Raw genomic sequence first — 6,658 nt, 5'->3', positions numbered from 1 at the left:
ACAACTTTAAAACTTGCAACAAAAATATTGCTTTAGCCTCAAGCTCAGGAGACACTCTTCACACCTACGTACACTACATCACTCCTGTAACACTTGACACTGGAATATAAACGCTTACATTCAATACAGTCACGGCCACTTGTCTTGCCTTCCCTGAAAACCCAATAACGTAGTGGCAAAATAGCTTATATCATTTACCGTCACAATTAATCTGAAACTCTTGCTTGCGTATCAATACCTAGTCTACCGCTACACTTCCCGTCCTTACCATGGCTTCGGGCACACTGAATACACCCAACGATGCACTAATATACACTCTATGATATACATACTACACCCCACAATCCATGGCTCGTATTTTGAAACGTTTCAGACTCTCACAGGGACTAATTTCAAATGCCACAGAGATTAGTCAAATTCTCATCGGTGCTTTTTCGTACCGATGATACAGAATCCTCATTAAACTATCACTGGAATTATGGAAACAATAGCAGACTCAGTTATTTCCACTGAAGCCTGTTCAAAGTAGTAGAGGGATAAGACGCCAGAGGGTTTTGAGCACAGGGATCTCAGATTTCAGTATAGTAAGAGATAATACACGTAACATCCCAGACTCATCATTATCATCATCACCATTGTTATCATTATCAACCAGAAGAACAAAGACCTCTTTCCAAAGTTATGATATTCTCTCTAATGGTTGTTCTCTTCTTCTTTTCTTCTCCTTTTCTTCTACAGCTTCTACAGTGTTCTTATAGTAGCTGTTCTCCACAAGTCTTTATTCATACAGCTGCCCGTTTATTACAGGTCAGTCCTAGTGTTTCATTCCTCCCCATCTAGCCTGTCCGTCCTGCTTTCTTCTCGTGAAGCAGTCACAATTTCAGTCAGTCTATTAATCTACAACTTAGTAACTGCCACCTTTCATCTCTTCTCCTCCACCACTTCACAATCTATTCTACCACAAGTCTCTCTCTCTCTCTCTCTCTCTCTCTCTCTCTCTCTCTCTCTCTCTCTCTCTCTCTCTCTCTCTCGTCTCTCTCTCTCTCTCTCTCTCTCTCTCTCCGACTGTATCGCCAGCTAATAAAATCACTTGATTTTGCTAGCTTGATTAACTTTCTGTATTCCATCCACCATATCGTTACCATCTCCCTCACTGCTATGGAAAGCAGTTACGTAGGAGCTATTTTTGTGAAGTGCAATGAATGGGTGTAGTATCTTTGCCAATGATAAATCCCACCATATACTCCAGCGCTATAACAACTGATAAGACTCATGTATGAACCTTACGAGTCTAAAGGCGATTTCCAGCAGGTTCCTTCCATGTAACCTTTATAAAGTGTATGAGAGTGAGTGAAAAATATCATCAGATTAGAAACACGATACTCTATAGGCAACTGGTAACATTCTGCACCTACGTATTAGAACGAAGTCTAAAAGGTTATTTCCTGCGTTAGTTTAATATGTAACTCTAGTAAAGCAAACCAGCAGAGCATCAGCATTTACATCATCAATGTCAAGAGTTAAAAGAATAATGAAATTCTCTCTATATATAACTGTTAATAATTTGCATTTCCATATATAAATAAAACAATTCCTAAAGCTGTTTTCCTTCCGCATTTAACATGTATATCTTACCGTCACTGTCACGTTATCAAAAGATTAGTGATATCCTAGAGACACCTAATAACATTTTCACTCAGGTATTATCAAGAAACCAAACCTCACGGCTATTTCCCTCAGGTGTACAGTAGGTAATCTCAGTAATGCTCACAGGAACAACAGTGACACCGGATACAATACCCTCCCACGATGAACAATGATAACACTGGACAACACGCAACACCCACCCACTCACACCTTCACATAACATTTTAATCATCTGAGAGCTAATAATACAACTGTGGCCAGAAGTCATGTGACCTACATTCACTTCATTCCCTGATCAGTCGAGTCTCCTTACAAAACCTAACATTTGGTACTTGACTTTGGACTTTGAGGGAAAAAAGGAAAGACAAAGAACGGGGAGTGTGGTGTGGTTAACTCCCCTAATCAGCTGACTGTCTCCTCACAAAACTTGGCAATCAGCAGACCTCAGGTTCGAGGACTTGAGGTTGAGGGAAAAGGGAAAAGGGAAAGACAGTGGACGGCAAGTGTGGTGTGTTATTCGAGTATTGCCCGTGACTACACTAAGACATGTTTTTTTATTTTAGTCAGTCTGAATGAACTCTCTGATCTAAATTAAATCCACAGGCATTGGAATTTTTCATTTACTCTGATCACTCATTTTGCAGTCAGTGATGTCTTTCAAAACCACTCTCTAGACTCCTACTGGACTATTTCATCACAGTAGAGTAGAAACCAAAGTCAGAGTTAACAAGTACTTCATAACAAATCGTATAAGTGCGTCGATTGTGGTGGTGAGAAAAACAGAGCATGAAACGGAGCTTTATTTCTCTAACGTTTTGACGAACAATATTCTTCAGAGAGAAAAGAGAAGGATGTGGTGTGATAGCTGTGACAAAAAGAAAAGTGCTGTATAACCTGTCACATCAGCCTCTTGTCTCTATTCTCCCTGAAGTGAAGAAAAACGTACATCAAAACTTTAGAGAAATACGGATCTCCTTTACGTGCCTTTTTTTCGCCACAGCACAGTGTAAAGAGCACTTCACGGTGTCCCATAAAAGAAGTAAAGGCCAGGAAAAGCCTCGAGATTAAATGCTTACATGGTACAGAGGTTACATCGTTACATCCGTCAGCGTACATAACAGTAATAACAGGTGATACGTAACACAGGTGATTATGTAAATCTCATCACGCGTGGAGACCGTATCTCAGGTGTGTGTGTGTGTGTGTGTGTGTGTGTGTGTGTGTGTGTGTGTGTGTGTGTGTGTGTGTGTGTGTGTGTGTGTGTGTGTGTGTGTGTGTGTGTGTGTGTGTGTCTAAGCTAAGCCTCATAAAGGTGTGGTTGGAAGGGAAGAGAGGAGGGAGGAAAGATGAAAAAAAAAGACTAATGGAAGTAGAGAAAGATAGAAAATGAAATAGAAGGATCGTAAGAAACAAAGTAACAGAAAAGAAAAAATCAAAGAAAGAAGATTTTAAAGGTCAAATGAAAAAGAACGGTAAACAAAACGAAACAAAACAAAACAAAACAAAACAAAACATAGGAAACACTGAGAGGCACAAACACACACACAAAAGAAAAAAAAAGAAAAAAAACAATATACATATTCACCAGCAAATATATACAACTCTAGATATTTATTTACACAAACCAACTAAAAAAAACAAAAAAAAGCCACCACCCACAAGTACTATGTATACTAAATTAAAAAAAATAATAACCATACCATTAATAAAATAAAAATAGCAAGAAAAACCCGGGGAACAAACTTCTCCCTACGCCCATCTTATTTGTAAAGTTAATAAACAACATTTTTCCATGGCCACTGGCGAAGAGGAATTTCATACGAGACTAAAATATTCAAACCCATATAAAAACTTAGAGGCAGAGGCGGAAAAACATAACCCAGAATGTTCATAAGGGCAAGTACGATGATGAGTACCGTACGAGGATGAGTTATGTATACAAAAGGACACGTGTGATTAAACTAAAGAAGTGATAAGTTGGTATGGTTAAAGAAAGCACAAGAGAGTACTGAAAAACAAAGGTAAAACTAAATTAACGAAACTTGACAAAAGAGAACAAGAGGAAAACCGGGAGACGTGATAGGTAAGGATGTTTTAGAAGTGTGAATAAGGCATAGCAAATAGTTGAATATGGGTAAATATGTGTATTGGGAAATATGAATAATGGATAAAAATACGAACATACAAATAAACGTGCGCATTAGAAGAAAAAAAAGTAGATAATACACAAAAATAAATAGATATGGATAAAAGATGAATGTGTCGGGAGAAGAGGACATAATGAATGATGGATTCGTATAAAGGTGGATATAGGAAAACAAAAAAAACAGGTGGAAGGATAAGGATAATATTAAAAAGTAAGGAAAATTAATTGAAAGAGGCGGATGTGGATAAAGATGTATACTAGGAAATGTGGATGACAAATTAGGTAGATGTAGATACTGGTGAAGATAAAGGCTAAGCACTATGGATATGGATAATGCATAAAAATATGACGTTAGTAAAGAAAAACTGTGAAAAGCAGAAGATATGAATAATATGAGTGACGGTAAGAGAAGTAGGTGGGATAGATATAAGGATCATGACAAAATGTGGATGAAAATAAAGACGAAGTAGATAAGAATGATAAGAGTAGACGGATAAAGCGATAAATGCTTCCTAATAACATGGACGCAAAGATTTACAAAGAATGTGGATGAGTGTGGATGAAGTGGATGAAGATTTGCAAAGACTACAGATGAAGTGTTTCCAATGAATGGTGATAAAAAAAAAAGATATTATGTTGTAGATGAAACGCTTTCCAGAGAATGTGGATGGAGATTGCCAGTGAATGTGGATGAGTGTCTCCAAAAAAAAGTGGACGAGAGAGAGCACAGATTAACTTTTCTAGCCAATGGAGATGAAAATTTTCCAGTTAATATAGTATAAAATGTTTTCCAGGGAATGTGGATGAATGTTTCTAGTGAATGTGGATGCATGATAGACAAGCAAATAGATAAGCATTCCCATCATATGTAGATAAAACTTTCCAGAGATCACTGATGAACATTGTAAAAGGAACAGGATAGAACTTCCAAAGAGCATGAAATAAGGGGCGATGAACACCTGAGATGGGAACAGGTGATAGGCAGGTAAGGCAGAGAGGAGACGGCGAGACAGGTAGCACGTAACAGGTAGTAATTATCAAGTAACAACAGGTGACGAGGGTACTCACGTGAGGCGGTAGAGCAGGTGCAGGAAGACGTCAGCCAACCAGCCAAACAGTCAGCCAGTCTCACACACGCACGCACTCCTACACACACACAAACACACGCAAAATCTTCACATCAACACACTACCATGACTTTTTACTGTACTTCTCACTCTCAGAAAAAAATAGAAGTTATTTTTTCCTAAACAAACCAAGTAAAAAGTTTAACTAATAACTAATCCTCATAAATAATCCAGTGGTGTCATTCAAGAGGCGCGCATCGTGGTGGTTCATGCATCGCTCCACTGCTTCGCCTCAGTTTCCCAGCAGGTCACGGCACTAAGAGCGAGAGATAATGGAGCAAAGTTTCAGTCAGGCAGGGCGGGACGCGAGCGGTCGTGTGTCCTCCGCCAAGCCTCGAGTTGCACTGGCCTCTCACTGTCTCACTCAGACTGAATCCCGCGTCCTCTTCCGCCGAAGTCCCACCACCCACCAGACCAGCAGCTCTCGACTCCTTGCTTCTGAGACTTGTATTCTCAAAGGCTTTGTTGCCTCATGAGTATTTTTTTTTTCAAAGGCCACAGAGATTATTAGTCGTGGACGGTACAAAGAGCTTTTAAAGGAAGATTAGACTGTTTTACGGATGGGAATGATAAATGGCGATCCGTATCTTTTATACAGTTGAAGGTCTGAAGGGTCCCTGTAGTTCACTTTACTTTTTGTGTTATATAATGTTCTTATGAGTGTTTTTCTCCATTAACTGTAAAGAAAACTTGTTGAGCTATCACTGTGGGAGGTGGACATAGGTATAGGTATCTTTTCATACAAGGACTGCCACGTGTAAGCTTAATGATCTTTTGCACCTTTTTTTTTCCCCCTTATATACTCATAGTAATAGGATATTTTCCCATTAATGGCACAGAATCCATGTTGAAATATGACTAGAAACATGAGAATACTCCTGACAACCCAAATCACTTCCACCACACCCTGGTAAAAGTATAAAAGTTTAATCGAGGTAAGACGCTGAAAGTGTGAAAATAAGGTCCCGAATCTCAGTTCCCAGCTTGACCCAACGCGCACAACACCAAGAAAATGTCATTGCTACGTTAAACTCGTGACAAAGAGTGGTGACGGCTGCGGTGGTGCTGCGTTGACGGCTGTGGTAGTGCTGTGGTGATGACAATGGTGCTTAAATGCTGGTGGTGGTGTTCACTATGGCGGTAATGGTTAGTATTTAAAGGGGAAAAAATACCATCACATTGTTTTCATTATGGTACGTCTCTCTCTCTCTCTCTCTCTCTCTCTCTCTCTCTCTCTCTCTCTCTCTCTCTCTCTCTCTCTCTCTCTCTCTCTCTCTCTCTCTCTCTCTCAACACGCACAAGACTATTTAATGAATCCTTCACTACTGCAAAATTTTTCCTTTAATCACCAATAACTTTTTTTTCGACACCGGCTCTCTTACTTAAATATTTCTGTAGTCTTAAGAAATAATAGAAAAAAAATAACATTAAACTCAAATTGTCTCTTTAGTCTCCTCTGTCTCAACGCAAACCATTTTTACATTGTTCTCGGGGTTAATGAAAGGCGTTCATACCAATTAGAGTGTCAATAGATAAATAAAGACAAATGCCACATATGACTTTCACCCGCATTTTGAAGGAGAATAGTAAGACCTTTCTCAAATCCACTGCATCCCTTCTTCTAATCAACCTGCGTAACTCTGAGGTCTGTCAAAATTACTGTCACACAAAGACCGGATACTGAGAAAAAAAGGCGAAAAATTTTAAAATCTCACGGCCCAGAGGCAAGAAATTCTAG

General features: G+C 39.1%; 1 protein-coding gene across 3 annotated transcripts in view; it reads right to left on the bottom strand.

Annotated features, from left to right (window-relative positions):
* The window catches only part of LOC135100577 (adipokinetic hormone/corazonin-related peptide receptor variant I-like), a 382,588-nt gene extending 377,214 nt beyond the window's left edge, over positions 1-5,374 (bottom strand). Inside the window, exon 1 of one of the 3 annotated variants that reach the window (XM_064003596.1) lies at positions 4,862-5,374. The gene's annotated coding sequence lies outside the window, so the exon portion shown is untranslated. The remainder of the gene's footprint in view (positions 1-4,861) is intronic. The other 2 variants (XM_064003594.1, XM_064003598.1) reach the window with 2 other exon arrangements.
* Positions 5,375-6,658: the final 1,284 nt, after the last annotated feature.

The sequence above is a fragment of the Scylla paramamosain genome, chromosome 5 (assembly GCF_035594125.1).
Source record: "Scylla paramamosain isolate STU-SP2022 chromosome 5, ASM3559412v1, whole genome shotgun sequence".
Classification (NCBI taxonomy): Eukaryota; Metazoa; Arthropoda; class Malacostraca; order Decapoda; family Portunidae; genus Scylla; species Scylla paramamosain.
Note: the sequence above shows the minus strand (reverse complement) of the source record. Positions and strands in the feature narration are given on the sequence as shown.